Source organism: Cupressus sempervirens, chromosome 8 (assembly GCF_028749045.1).
Source record: "Cupressus sempervirens isolate cs-2001-9-10 chromosome 8, ASM2874904v1, whole genome shotgun sequence".
Taxonomy (NCBI): Eukaryota; Viridiplantae; Streptophyta; class Pinopsida; order Cupressales; family Cupressaceae; genus Cupressus; species Cupressus sempervirens.
In genome coordinates, this window is record NC_143125.1 from 408,457,123 (window position 1) to 408,472,336 (window position 15,214).

Sequence of the window (15,214 nt, forward strand, 5' to 3'; positions counted from 1 at the left end):
AAATTTCAACCAATTTGCTAACTCTTTTGACTATCTTTACCATAAAAATTGCTCCATCTTAATCAAATTAACATCCACAACACTTGTTGCAAAAATAGAATTAAAAAAATACATTGGCCCTATAATTCCTAAACTACATTACATACCATTGGGATGAAAAGTATTTGATGTAAATCTCACACAAAGCTTCTTTGGATATTTTTCCCCAACTTCAAGCCAAAAGTCCCACCTGAGGTGAATACACAAAACCAAATCCATGCCAAAAAAGGAAAACTGTTAATTAACATAATCATTCTAAAAGAAAATAAATTTTGAATGAAAACCAGTTTCACCTTCCTAGGGAATCTCATCAAGACCAAAGAGGGTAGTGCTCCAAATGAACTGATTTTCATCAGTGTGAGGACTTGCACTATAACCCTATATTATAAAACAAAGACAAAATGTAATCCCTCGCCCAGAATCCTTGGAACAAGGATAAACAAAGGCCAATATAAATTTTTTTAAGTTAAGGTGAAACAATAGCAAGAATTTACACAAGAAAGCAACAAAGACTAACAAAAACCATCTGCCAAAGAGATCCCCAAGCATCACTACTTACCAATGCGTTCATTAACTAACTACATGAATTAAGCATATAATGTTCATTCCCAACTTACAACTAGCATTCAATTACAATATTCATTTTAAATCCCACATTCAAGATCCCTAGGGATTTAATTCATACAAGTCATTAACCATTTTATGATGATGCAACAAGGTCAAGAACAACCCTAAAACATCATGTAATTGAACTGTCAAGACATAAGGAGAAAGAACTCCCAAAAGGGTATCCAAATCACCTTATGGAATGTACTAGACAAGTCGAGAAGTACCCTTTGTTTGGCTAAACAAGTCTTCCAAAAGACCCAATATGATACTTCTTATAAATGTCATGTGATAGACAACACTAGGGTCATAAGATAGATTTTGCATGGCCAATACGATACTCATCTAGTATTGTACAATATAACATATAGTACTAGTATGATAGCTTGCAAGTATCATACAATTCTTAGCCAGTATGTTACAATGATGTCTCACTTGCACTCAGGTTTAGAACATAAGGCCAATCAACTGACTAAAAAGAAAAGTAGGGTTAGAAACTCCACATCGGGGAGTACCAAAACCACCAAAGTTGAGGAGTAATCACTCAAATGCATAAAAGAAAATCAAATAAACCTAACATACTAGAAGGTAGAAATAATAACATCTATCCATCTAGACCATAACATCATAAGCAAAACATGAATATAAGTAACATCGCAATGGAAAGGAATGAGGAACCATAAGATATTATCTCACAATATGATATCAAAAGAACATAACTCACAAGGAAACATACTTCGAAAACCATAGAGAATCAAAGTGAAGCATCAAGCTTCGGAACTAACTAGAAGAAGGCCAACTCTTTACATCAATCCCCAACAATGGTATAAGTAGCTACACATCCCAACCACCCATCATGTTGATGGAGATAGTGATTCAACCCCAAACACAAAGAACAAACATACAAGGCTAACACTAATGCTAAGAAGAACAAGAGACTGAAACTAAGATCATGAGACGATGCAACACAACATGTCTTGGTCAGACACTCTATGGGATAACTATGTAGGAACTCTAGTGGAGTGTAGGTCACCTGGCATCAGAAATCCAAATCTATATGTGGTGTGAAATCATCTCCCTCCCTTGGGAGCGCAAAACATTATTCCCTCACAGCAACTTCTATAGAAGATTGCAAAATGTACAGACATCACATACCCTCACATTAATGCATCAAAGAACATTCAAGTATGCTTTTATCTTAATTAAGTTTTATTACCTATGATTTAACTTCGTTGTCACTTATTTAAACCTCTTCATGATACCTTGCCAGCCCTAGTCCAGAATACTAATAGAAACCACTCCACATGTCTACCCTACATACCCATGTGCATCACATGATGAGTGTCTATAGGAAATTCTTTTTCCCAACCCAACCCCACATGAACAATCTCTTAAACAACCTAAATTCAAGATTTTGGGTCACACAAATTCCCATCATACACACGTGCATGTGCTCACATGTGAGCATAACCATCCACACTAAATCAATATTAAACAAGAGTTGGATGAGAAAACAAGAAATGTCAAATGTTAAAACACACTTAATTGAGCATACTGTCAAGAGTATGGATTCAACATGAATCCCAACGAAGATAAAGTAAAACCATGGTTAGTGTTGTCACAAAATTTTGCATCCATGTCCAAAATTTTTACTTAAGGACAACCTTGTGAAACATGGAAACAACCTCCAAGCTATGGGACTTGAACTGTGAGGTTGAGTCTCCGGAGAAAGCTAGCTTCCTTTACTATCAGGGTGCACCTAACTACTCTTAGAGAGGAAAAGGGAGAAGGAATGCACGAAAGAAAGTCTACCTATTCTAATCTAAGGGGGTGATGCACCAAAATAGAGTGTTCAAACCAATCTCTGCCCATACATGCACTATTGAACCATCATGACACCAAAAATATACACATTCAAACTTGCTTTAATCTAACAATCACATGTAGATCAAAAAACCCAAATGAATGACACAAGGAAAGAGGGGATTTACTTATATACCATTCATAGGCCAAAAGAGATATAGTCATGTAAGATTGCAGATATCCACAATACACCAATGGGAGGCAAATAGTTCTTGCACTTCACACCAATGCTGAAGGAGATAAGGCAGAATGTCATACAATTCAGAGGAAAAGGGAATTTACACATGAAATTGCAGAGCAATACCAGAGAAGTTAGAGAAGAGTCGACCTTTTCAAAATCTACAAAATTTTCTTTTATAGCTCAGGCATAACTGAGATATTTTCCAACTGAAATTACTCTACAACCACTGCCATTAAGCCCTATAGAGAATAATCATGGAGATCAGAAGAAAATTTGATCTGAGCACAGATCTAGATGCAATGATATCTGATCTTTGTTGAAATAAGGCTCTGACAGGGACGACACCATTAAACCATCCTGACCAAAAAAATGGATGAACCGAGGTGGTGGAGTGTTCTCTCACTGTTTACTGGGCTCAGCATTTTCTCGGGAGTGGTTGGCATTAATCACAGGGATTAGATCACGCAACAAAACTTGATCTCCTTCGTTTTTGGCTCGTGAATCAAAAAGGTCAAATAGTCAACTAAATTCTGCCACCAGGATGAGCCACGTGGACCAATGATTTTATTTCATTTCGCCACCCCACAAAGTCTCCATACGGTTTGACCAACTTAACTGAGCCACCTTGCAACCCCCTGACTGTGACAGTCTCCCAACTGCCAATCTCTGACTGTTAATGCTTTAGCCGAGCCTGCTAGGACACGTGTCCTTTAGGCACTTCCCCGCAATATTTAATTTCCTCACAACTCCTTATTGCAAGAAAGTGCCGATCATTGATCTCCATAAGATCAATGATCGCGAAAGATCCTCCATTATACTACACCTGCCCCTCAAAGTTTCTAGGCCCAAAAAACCACTCAGCATTTGACTTAGCTTGATTGGGCACCACTTTGGCATCCAACTACGGTGTAAGGAATAGTCCTGACCCCACAAGGACACGTAGCAGCGAGGCGCTTGCCCACATTCCTTAACATCCCTACATCTTTATAATGCGGGAAAGCACTAGCCCTTGATCTGTTTGCATCAAACGGTGGATCTTGTTGCTCAATAGAATATCACATTTTCAAACCCACGTGTTCTGACAAGTGCCACAACAGGATTTATTTATTTCTCCTGAGAAGAGCGGGCCCATGATGTCACACCATGCCATGCATCACAAGGGCGCGTACTCGCATTATTTAATCTTCACGCATCTTTATAATGCGGGCATGCGCCAGCCATTGATCTTGGGAGATCTGACGATGTACATAACTTGTACCTTCTAAACCTCTGTGAATATCCACCGTGATGTCATCTGGACATGTGTCACTAGGGCGCTTACGCGCATTGTCAGAAAGTCTGACAAAAGACAAAATGTGGGAAAGCGAGCGCCGATAGAATTGCCAGCTCAGCCAGTAACTCTCCCCTTTGTGGCCCACAAGAACAACAAGGACCCACTGATCCACGTGTCACAAAAGGGCTTCCCTGCATTACATAAAGGTAGTGCATTTGGAGAATGCGGGAAAGCACCCACCGTGGATCTATGCAAGATCCAATGACATGGAAAGTTGTAGGCAAGTGGAAACAAAATAGGAAATACCATAAGTTTTAAATGTTTTTTTTTCCAAATTTTTTTTGATATTTCCCAGCCATTAAAAATAATATAAAAGTGGGGAGAGATTGTTGGGTGGGCTTGCATTTGAATTCAAATTTTGGCGAGGGGAAAAAATAGGCAACATTTTTGGTGACTCAGAGGGGACGCAAGCTAGTTATGTGTATGACCAGTGACCTTATGCGTCCATTGGGCTATAGAGTCGAAAAAATGTGGATCAGTGTATTGCAAAACCTTAACCCTACCTCTGTGAGAATGAAACCCCGAAAAACCCGCCCTCTGTGATTGAAACTAGAGACAAAAAAAACCTTCTGTAAAACACATGTGCTTGTGCACTTCTTGGAAAGTAAGAAATCAACAGGAAGAAAACTAAGCTACCTATGTACATGAAACCTCAAATCCTGTCAGAAACATGGTTTGAGATAGATCCCATTGATTGGGATAGGAAAAATTTCACCACCAGGCTTGCTTAATTGAAAAGCATTAGCCTGCTTGCAACTAACAATCAGATAGGGACCAGTCCACAGTGCATCAAATTTTGAGTGCCTCCCTAGTTTTTCCTTGTCTGCATCCCATTTCAAAACCAAATCACCCTCCCTAAAGGTTCTAACCCTAGTCTTCCTGTCAAAGCTCCTTTTCACCTACTACTGATGTGTTTCTAGGGTCTGCATGGCTTGACCTCTCTTCTCTTCCAACTCCATTAGTTCTATCATTCTCACTATCATGGCATCATTCTCAATTAGCTTCAGCTAATGAACTAGTTATAGGGATGAGAATTCTAATGAAATTGGAAGCCTTGCTTCTCTGCCATATACCAACATAAATGGTGAATTTCCTATTGACCTCTTAGGTGTTATTTTATTAGCCCACACTGCAGTCCTCAACTTTTGATGCCAACACCTCTGGTTATCCTCTATAGTTCTTTTCATAATCCTAATTAGGTTTTTGTTGGAGGACTCAGCTAAACCATTGCCTTGAGGATAGTAGTTTGAGGATGTGCTCAAGTAGATATTATGGTCAATTGCCCATGCACAAATTTGAGCTCCCACAAAAAAAATTGCATTTTCTAAAATAATGGTTGAAGGGGCACCAAACCTGGTCACAATTCCGTCAAGGAACTCAACAACTAAAGATTCTATGGCATCCTTTAATGAATTGCCTCTGTCCATCTGATAAAGTAATTTGTAGCAGTTAAAATCCATTTGTGACCAGAACTAGAAGGAGGATTGATATTGCCTATGAAATCCAATCTCCATTGAGCAAAAGGCTAATCCACCTGAATGGGATGAAGAGGAAGAGTTGCAAGCTTTTTCTTACCAGAAAAGAAAGCACATTTTTCACATTTCCTCACATACCTATGATAATCATGGAACAGGGATGACCAGTAGTAGCTAGCCCTCATGACCTTCATTGCAGTTGTCCTTGTTGAGAAGTGACCACCATCAAGACCATCATGAAGCTCTTTAATAACTCTTTCAACTTGGTCCATGTCAATGCATCTTAGTAGGGCTCCATTAAAATCTTTCCTAAAAAGGATGCCATCAATTATGACATAAGGGATTGACTGTAATCTATATTGTCTCCTATTAGTTCTATCTAACCCTTGAGGATACCCATTGCCTAATAATAAATTCTTCATATCATCCATCCAATTCCTTGAGTCATCATTTCTTGCTTCTTGTTGCTCTGCTAGTATCATAACAACTTCCTCATCTGATTCTTGAGATGATATCATCTATTTACACAATCCCCTCCCTCTTACCAGCTTAGTGATATGGATGTCAACATCATATTCTATTACTTTAGTAATCCAACTAGCTCTCTTCTCACTAATATCTTTGCTCAAAAGGAAATCTTTCACACTGGCATGGGGTACTAACAAATGAACTTTATTATGAGACAGGAGGTGTCTAAATTTCTTTAAAGCTCTGATGATTGTAGGGCTTGCTTCTCTACATAGTTGTATTTGTCTTCATACTCTTTTACCCCTTCACTAAAGAAGGCTATGGGCTGCTCTTCATCTTTATCATTTGTTTGAGTCAAGATAGCAGAAATACTTGACTCACCACCTAGGGTATAAAGGATAAAATCCTTTTCAAAGTTTGGATTAATGAGAGTGGGGGCCGAGCCTATGGCTACCTTGATCTTTTCAAAATGTTCCCTCCCTTCCTTGGTCCATGCAAAAACCATACTTTTCTTGAGAATAGTTGTAAGGGGTTTTACCATGGTAGCAAGATTAGGGATAAATCTCCTCACAAAATTTATCCTACCAAGGAAACTTTATAACCCTTTCTTATGTTTAGGAAGAGGGAGAGAAAGTATTGCTTTTGTTCTTTCTGGATCAATGGTTAAACCATCCTTAGATACAATGTGTCCTAATAATTTTCCTTGATTGGTAGCAAAGACACACTTGCTTAGGTTAAGGGATACCCCAAACTCTCTACACCTTGAGAACACCTACCTTAAATAATTAAAATGATCTTCTACATTCTTTGAATACATTGTAATATCATCAAGGTAAACTAATACAAACTTTTCAATCATGTTTTTGAAGGCCATCTCCATTGCCTTCTGAAATGTAGCACCTGCATTGGTTAGCCTAAATGGCATCTTACAATAAGAATAGGTACCCCATTTGGTAGTGAATGCAGTCTTGTACCTATTAGACTCTTTGACCAGCACCTGATTGTAGCTAGAAAATCCATCAAGAAATGAAAACCTCTTTGAACCACTGACCTTGGACAAAATCTACTTCATAGAAGGGAGAGGATGGTGATCCTTAAGGGAAGCTTGGTTAAGGTCCCTAAAGTCCACACACAATCTAATTTCTCCATTCTTCTTTCTAACAGGGACGAGGTTTTCTACCCATGACGAGTGCTTGATGGGGAAAATTATATTGGCCTCAATCAATTTGGATAGCTCTTTTCTCATTAAGGGTTCAATTTTAGGATTCATTGGCCTCTTTTTTTGTCTTACTAGTTTGACACTATCAATTAAATCTATGGTATGCTGAAACAACCTTGGGTCAAAACCCTTTAAATCATCATACGTCTAGGCAAATATATCATTAAATTCTTGGCATAGATGAATAAAACTTTCTTTCTCAATCTCAAAACATACCTTCCCCATGTTTAAGACTTTTCCATCAGCAATCAAGACTGGGGTGTGATCATCCTCGTCAGCAGCTAGGTTCATGACTCTGCCTCTCGCTTGGTCATCAAGATTGAAAAAACTCTCTAAGGTAATGAGACCCTTAGTCAATTTTTTGGAACTGAGGTTAATGATTTGATCACCATACTAATCCTGCAGTCTCGATTGGTTTCTACTTGAAAATTCTGCTTCATTCTACAAGAATCTTACAATTTGTTCATCAGATTCAAACACTTGCCAGTGGATGTTGTTCTTAGGGATGGCAGGCCTTACTACCATCCTAATTTGTTGCTTATTCTTCTCCTCAAGATTCCCTGGCACATCATGAGATGCACCTATTACTGCAAGCCTATCAACATGTTTATTTCCTTCTCTAGGGATGCTCTGAATATTAAATGCATTAAAACCTTCAAGTAAATCCCATACTCTATTTATAAGACTTGAGCAAACTGTTTTTGGTGATATTGTGATTTCTCTCTGATTAACCACCAACTCACTAGTTAGATCAGAAGCCCAACAATCATTCTAAATCCATGACCAAAATCGGTGCCAAGAAATACCTTAGAAAATTGGGTAGCACACAAAATGAGACAATATTGTTAATGTAAATAATTATTATTTACACTTTACTTAAGTTTACTTAGGATAAATGCATTATTTTATTATTTATTAGGTTAGACACCTAGGAGTATACGTACTCATATGAGTTGTCATGTTGACAACACAAGAGTTAGCAACTCTATTTTAGCACATGGTGTCTACAACACTGGAGTTTACATAATTAATTGAATTGTCATGTAGACAACACAGTTGTTCACACTCTAATTAAGCACATGGTGTCTACAACATAATTTTACATGACACAGCTATGCAGGATTTATCCTCTCATCATTGCACTAACTCCTGTGCTCAATGGAGGATAATCCACTCTTGGTGGACATGTGCTTAGTTGTGAGGCTTATCATTTTGCTAAATCCTAGTCATTCTAGAGGCCTTTATATACAAGCACTTCTAGTGTACTTAGACATCAAACAATACATCAATTTATCTATTATCAAATGGTCTGATATCCAAAGATAATCAGACATTTATTCTCATATTGTTATTCTGATCATACATTATTTGGTCCATACTGTGCTAGTCTTGTGCTTCTTGATCTTGGCTTTATTTTTACCTAAGGAAAATTCTTCATGTAATCATAGTTATACCAAATTTTTACATGGTATTAGAGCCATAGGAGCATCATTTCATAGCCATTGGAGACCATTCTTGCTTCACCTCTCGAAGGGCCATCGATTCAGATCCGATGAATTTGCAGTCATTGGGAGCATCTAGAGCCAAAGTAGACCTCACCATTGCATTTGGAGCATCAATTCAGTGAATTTTGACTATAAATTTACCTATCCTAGGCCATAGTCAAAATTGAGGCAAATTTTTTTTGCAAACCACCACCCGAAGGCACGATTTGTGAATTTTCTATGATCATTTTAAATCTCTAAATTTAATTTTAAGATCTGCATATTTTATTATTTTAGTCTCTGCAACTTCTCTACATTATTTTTTGGATCTGCATATTTTGTTTGGAAAATTTTTGGCCATCAGGGCTGTAGAGGAAAGATTTTTTGTAGGTGAAGATTGGAGCTTGCTGGTGCAAATCAGATATTGGCATCATATTTAGAAGGTCAAAAAACCCCCAATTCGACTTTTGTTTCATCAAAATCAAACATCTAAGGTGAAATTTAGAGTCATTTGATTTTTGGAGGTGTGACGGCCGCAATTCACTAACAATAATTGTAGAGGTGATTTTCAAACAATGATATCTCCCTCATATGAACTCCTTTTTTCGATTAATTTTTTTTGTTTTGGGGTAGAATTTCATGATCTACACATTGGTGCAAGATGTTTGAGATCTCTATTTCTCAATTTTTTGGCAAGTTGCAAATTCCAATTTTTGCAACCTCAAAGGCTTAGTTTGGGCTCATCTGAACACATTTTCAAGTTCCATTTTTTTGAAAGTGCATATTTTTCCATCTACTTTCTAGATCTGCAATTAGATTATAGGCTTGTGTGGATAGAAATACCAATTTCAGAAATAGGTCCTTTCTTTGCATTGTATTACTTCAAAATTGTTGTATATCTGAGCTACATTGCTAAGTACTAGATTTGAACTCCGAAAGGAGGTTGTAAATAGCAAAATTAGAAGTCCACTAAGGCCTAAATTTGCAAGTGGCCTATTGTAAATGTGCTACTTATAAAGTGCCAAATCATACATTAGGGGGGGTTGATTGATTATTTTGCATTTCGGGGGGTGCATACATTTATTGATCTCATGGAGTTTTGTTTCACATGTTAGTTTGGTGTTAGACTGAGGTTGACAAAAAGGAACTATCATAAATGGAGTGCCTTAATAATTGATCATCTAAGAAGAGAGCATAAGGAAGTATAATGTTCCAAAGAACTACCCTCTAATGATCTGACACCTGTTAAAATAATTTTATATGTCATTTTTTTCAGTATCAATGTTGATTGCTTTGATGTCATTAGGAAGGTCAGTGATCCCTATGACATTTGGATGGCTCTTTGGAAAGCATATGGAGATCCTATAGTTCCTCCATTTCCAAAGGACATTCTACCTCCAGTCACTCTAGTTATGGTACCTTCAACTCCAATTGTGATCCTACCTCCAAATGCTCCTGCTGCTTCGACTGATCCAATTCTAGCCACAAATGCTCCTAATTCAATACAACATGAAATTGTGTCTTCCTATTTTAGCTTCATGGGATGACTTCCTTCCAAACATTGCAAGGTTATTTGTGGCGTCTTACATTGAAGATGTGAGAGACATCATTGATGACATCAATCTTCTCTTTGTTGAGGAGACTACTTCTTCACTTGTTTCGAGGGCACACTCTGACCCTCAACCATTTGAGTTTTCTTTCAAGATTGACTTGATTATGGACACTTCTTTATAGTAGATGGAGAAGGATTCTTTCACTTTAGAGGAGATATATCAGTCTTTGGATATTTTATTCTTGTTTCCTCAAACATCATATTTATTGAGGATTCTTCCTACTAGTTGGGGAGCATTCTCTACTACACCTATGGCACCACTACCCCCCACAAGGAGGAACATAATTCAACTTTCATGGTGCAACTTCTTCAATAATTAAGGAGCTTCTATCATGAGTGTGCCTACAACATTAAGGGTAGGCTACATTGCTTCTCTTCCTACATCTTCCTATCAGGATGCTTCATTGTCTTTGGAGGTTGATTCAGCATCATATCTGCACATGGTACCTTGTTTTCCACCTTCTTTTGGGCATCCACCAGATTGATTTGTGGCATCTTCATTCATCAAAGACTTGTCAACATATGAACAAATTTTAGAGGCATTATCCACCATATATTACATTTGGATCCCTCTTCCATCTTCCTATCCATAGTGGGAAGCATACTTGCACCTATACATGGTGCATCTTCTTCCTAAAGGGAGAAATGTTGTTTGTAGGCATTAGATATTTTTTTTTCTTCAAGCACTCATCATTTAGAGATCCTTCACTAAAGGGGGGATTTCATGGAGGTATTCTCTATTGTATATTCATGATGTATGACATAATGGGGGTGTCTTGATTACTCCATCCATACATGCATCTTACTTTATTGTATTTATCTCTCTTTTTGGGGGAGGGTTTTTTCCATGAGGTACTTAACATGGCTTAGTAGTTGGGACCCATTATGCATTTCATCATAGCTTTTGTGAGCTTAGGTGCATTCCCCTAAGTTACACTTAAGGGGGGTGTTAGTGTAAATAATTATTATTTACACTTTACTTAAGTTTACTTAGGAAAAATGCATTATTTTATTATTTATTAGGGTAGACACCGAGGAGTATGCATACTCATATGAGTTGTCATGTTGACAACACAAGAGTTAAAAACTCTATTTTAGCACATGGTTTCTACAACACTAGAGTTTGCATAATTAACTAAGTTGTCATGTAGACAACATAGTTGTTCACACTCTAATTTTTCTTTTGTTGAGAAAAAGGGGTAAAAATTTATTCAATCAAATCCAAATTATAGAGCAAAGGCCAAAGGCCCACAATAGCACTACATATTCTTGTTTTCCAATAACAGCTGATCAAAAATCCCATGATACTCTAAAGGTAACTCATCCCTACTGCTAATATCCCAACTAACCACATTCTCTAAATTCCACTTCACCAAACAACCCACCACTCTATTCTATGCACAAGGGATATGATGAAAGGAGATAGAATCCAAGGAACTACATAGAGTTAGAATTTGTTTGTCCAAAGAGGCTAATTTCCAATTAACATCCTCCAAACTCTGGTTATTCAGCATATCCACAACAATCTGAGAGTCAACTCACATATGATCTTTTTCCAGCCTAAAGAGCATCCTCTCTCTACAACAATCTTAATAGCAAGGGCCTCCATTAGATTATTAGAGTGTTCATCTGTGTAAATAGAGAAGAGAAAAACCACACCACCATCATTACCTCTAGCTATAGCCCCAATACTAGCATGACCAAGATTCCCCTAAGAAGAGTCATTCGTATTAATATTCAAGATCCCAACCAAGGGAGGAGTCCATCGCCCATCCCTACTAACACATTGCTTTCCATGGCAAGGCCCTTTTCCAAGAGTGCATCCCTGACTATTACCACCCAAGTTCAAATTCCTCACAATAGTTTAATCAATAGGATCTATACTTTCAGACATATCACACTTTTCCAAAATAGTCTCCTATATCCTATTAAGAATCTTCTTGCACAATTGAAGACTTTATAACTTAGAGTCACAAAAAAATTTGCAGTTCCTCTCCAACCAAAGGTTCCAGAGAATGAAGATTGGCCCAACCATCAAGGCAATCTACAAGAAAGTAGTCTTCGTTGGAGGTTTGCCCAAGCTTTCCCAAAAGTCAATTAGAGATGTAGCATGAATACAACCATGACTCCAAGCCTCCCACCATCTATGCCATATCTCCCTCAAAAAAGGGCAGAGAAAAAATAAGTGAGAGGTACACTCTTCATTGTGCAAACAAAGGAAGAAAACAAAAGCTTCCTGAAAACCATAAGAAAAAATTACATTTGGGCTAAGAAAAGTTATTCCAAACCTTTTTCCACCAGTGCACTTCAACTGGACCATGTAAGTTCTTGTCAATTATAGCATAGCCTTGAGCCATAGATAATTTACCTTTTGGGCTAGGACTCCAAGCCAAAACATCCCTCAAATTAAGGGAGCTACAAATCCTATTCTCCAAAACATGAGAAAGAAGAGTGTGATCCTCATCAGAGCCACCAACAAGCCACTCTTGAGGATCCTTCCAGCAAGTCACATCCACGTGACCCAAACACTTGATAGTCTTAAAATGATCCACCTTAAACTAACCAACACTAGTAAAAGTGTGGCAAAGAGGCTGAAGCTAGGGAAAGCTAGAGATAATGGGTGGGTGGCCATCCCAAGAGTTCTGCCAAAACAAAGCATTCGAGGCTTTGTTAAAAATCCAGAAGAGACCCTCCTTAATCAACTAAGAACCCTTCTTAAGGGTATTCCAAACACAAGAACCTTTACCCAACAAAGTGATTTGTGACACATTTGAGCTATCAACACTAGGAAAATACTTATGAGTAAGAATCCTAGCCCAATCTAATTGCTAATTTTTGCAACAACTCCACTACAGCTTAGCAGCTAGGGCTGTGACAACAAGTGACATAGACCAAAGACTAAGGCCCCCAGCATGCTTTGGCCTGCAAACACACTCCCACTTAACTAAACTACACTTTGAGGAGTGGAGGCTACCAGACCAAAGGAACTGCCAAGAAAGAGAATCAAAATCCATCACAAAGGTGGAAGGGGGAACTTGCATACAACAACTATAAATGGGGAGAGGCTGCACCACAGTCTTTAGAAGAACCACTCTCCCAGCATAAGAAAGCTAACTGTAAGTCCAATGACTGACTTTACTCTGTAACTTATCCAAGATCCCCTTCCAATACACTCTATACTAAGATCCCAAAGCCAAAGGGATCCCAAGGTATATCAAGGGAAGAGAACTGATTTGAAATCTAAGGATCCTAGCAATCCTATTTTGAATAAGCTAAGGGGTATTGAAGAAGTAAATGGAAGATTTTTCATCATTAATAGATTGACCTAAAGCCTTCAAATATATGTCTAAGGCTCTCCTAGAGTTCATAGCTTCACTAACTCTGGCCATTGACATCAGTGTAATATTATCAACAAATTGAAGGTGAGAATAGGAAGGAAGAGAATTGTTCTAACTCCAACCTTGAATAAGACCTTGCCCCACTTGAGATTTAATAAATCTTCCAAGACCATCCTCCATGATAATGAATAAAAAGGGAGATAAAGGGTCCTCTTTTCAAAGTCCCCGAGAAGCACTAAACAAATATGATGGTTCCCCATTAATAAGAACTGAGAAGGAAGAAGAGGTCGCACAACTAAGAATCCAATTCACCCACTCCTTAGCAAAGCCAAATGCCAAGAGATTTTTTTGTAAGAATTCCCAACTCACCTGATCATAAGCTTTAGCCATGTCAAGCTTCATAAAAATAGCCTTCTCCTTAGAATAAGCCATAGAATGAATAGCTTCCATTGCAACCACAACACCATCCAAAATTTGTCTTCCTTCAACAAAACCCCCCATGCTCCGGAGAGATCAGAGTACCAAGGAGAGGCTTAAGTCTCTCTACAATCAGCTTGGTGATGATCTTATAAACAACATTACATAGCACAATAGGTCTAAACTAAGCCAACTAATTAGCCCCCTCCTGATTAGGTATGAGTGCCAAAAAAGTAGAATTCATGGACTTGAACATCTATTTATTCCTATGAGATTCTTGAACCACCTCGAGGAGATCAAACTTTATTATTTGCAAGAACTCCAGAAAGAACTCAATTAGAAACCCATTAGGGTCAGAAGCCTTACCTTTTTTCATGTTAAACACCACTTTCTCCAATTTAGATAACAAAATAGGAAATAAGAGAGCCCCATTCATCTTCGTAGAGACCAGTTGAGGAATGCAATCCAAGATTGCCCTCTCCTCATCCCTAGCAACAAGATCCTCCTTAGAAAAAAGATTTGAAAAATAATTGACCACAACCCTAGAAATATCAACATAGGAATAGAGATGAGCCCCTTTAGGCGAGACCTGAGAGGAGAAAGAATTCCCCTATCTCTGAGCTTTGACTAAATTATGAAAGAATGTAGTGTTCCTATCCCCTTCTTGAGGCCAATCAACACGAGATTTTTTCTTTCAAAAGATCTCCTTCTGAAGCTCCCACTCTTCTAATCCTTTAAGAGCCAAGGACTTAGCTTTACTTAGATCAAGGGTCCTCCCTTGATCTTGAATCAGACAAGTGATGTTGTCTAACTTAGCCTAAGAAGCTATCCTTTGAGCCTGTAGGTTCCCAAAACATTGTTTATTCCACTTCTTAAGCCTGTACTTAATATATTGAAGCCTCTTACAAAAAGTAAACATTGTCATCCCATGGCCAGGCATCCCCTCATACCACCAATCCACCATAAGATCCTATAAAGACTGATCTCTTAACCACATTAATTGAAATTTAAAAGAAGGGTTTTTGGTGACTCCATAAGTAGTGACGGAGAGCTTGATAGGCCAGTGATCAGAGCCCCTCTAATCAAGAATTTTTGAACTGGTGATCAAACTACTATTCATCCAGTAGCAGGAAACCAAAAATCTATCAAGCCTTTCTGAGATAGCCTCAACACCATACC